The sequence below is a fragment of the Pygoscelis adeliae genome, unplaced genomic scaffold, assembly GCF_000699105.1.
Source record: "Pygoscelis adeliae isolate BGI_AS28 unplaced genomic scaffold, ASM69910v1 Scaffold390, whole genome shotgun sequence".
Classification (NCBI taxonomy): domain Eukaryota; kingdom Metazoa; phylum Chordata; class Aves; order Sphenisciformes; family Spheniscidae; genus Pygoscelis; species Pygoscelis adeliae.
Window position 1 is genome coordinate 674,889 of NW_008823921.1, and position 1,123 is coordinate 676,011.

The 1,123-nt window shown below is 55.3% G+C and overlaps 1 protein-coding gene across 1 annotated transcript in view; it reads left to right on the forward strand.

The window, feature by feature from the left end:
* PARD6A (par-6 family cell polarity regulator alpha) overlaps positions 1-1,123 on the forward strand; it is a 10,912-nt gene that overhangs the window by 388 nt on the left and 9,401 nt on the right. The window lies entirely within an intron of this gene.

Here is a 1,123-nt window from a genome sequence, read left to right on the forward strand (position 1 = left end):
AACAATTAACTCCGATTTACCAGAATTGGAGATGAAAGGCTGCAAGCTTTTTTTGTCACCGGTGGCAGCGTAAACATTAACCCCGGTGTAAATCAGGATTATCTCTCTGACCTCAACACAATTACTCTGTTTAAAAAAAAAAAAGGGGGGGGGAATTGCTGATGAGTTTACAGTTCCGAGTGCGGTCAGGCTCGTTTTTACCGCGTAGCAATCTTTCGGTGCAGCAGGAGAATTTGCGGGTACGCGAGGAGGTGTCCCGCGGCCTCGCGGCCTGGCACGCTCCCTTCGCTCACCCAGGTGAAGAGCCTGCCGGGAGCCGCAGGTCGGCTTACGCGAGCCCGGCGCTGCGGCGGTGCCGGGGTCTGATGCAATTTCGTGCCGTCCAAAGGTTGCTCCGCAGGCCGGGATAGGGCAAGGATCGGAGGACGGCGTGATCCAGACAAGCCGGGCTCGTTCTCGGGGTTTGGTTCAATGTGTTTATTCAGCGGGACGCACCGTGCTTGTTAGGTGTCTGGCTTTACAAAGTGTTTCATGGCCCCTTCGGCCGGTGCGGCGGCTTCCTCAGAGCCCCTGAACGAGACTTTAGTCTCCTTCAGTGTGCCCAGGTGGCCAAGAAGGCCAACGGCATCCTGGCCTGTATCAGAAATGGTGTGGCCAGCAGGAGCAGGGAAGTGATCGTCCCCCTGTACTCAGCACTGGTGCGGCCGCACCTCGAATACTGAGTTCAGTTTTGGGCCCCTCACTACAAGAAGGACGTCGAGGTGCTGGAGCGTGTCCAGAGAAGGGCAACGAGGCTGGTGAGGGGTCTGGAGAACAAGCCTTATGAGGAGCGGCTGAGGGAACTGGGGTTGTTTAGCCTGGAGAAAAGGAGGCTGAGGGGAGACCTCATTGCTCTCTACAATCACCTGAAAGGAGGTTGTAGCGAGGTGGGGGTCGGTCTCTTCTCCCAAGTAACTGGCGAAAGGACGAGAGGAAATGGCCTCAAGTTGCGCCAGGGGAGGTTTAGATTGGATGTGAGGAAAAATGTCTTTACTGAAAGAGTGGTTAAACATTGGAACAGGCTTCCCAGGGAAGTGGTTGAGTCACCATCCCTGGAAGTATTTAAAAGACGGGTAGATGAGGC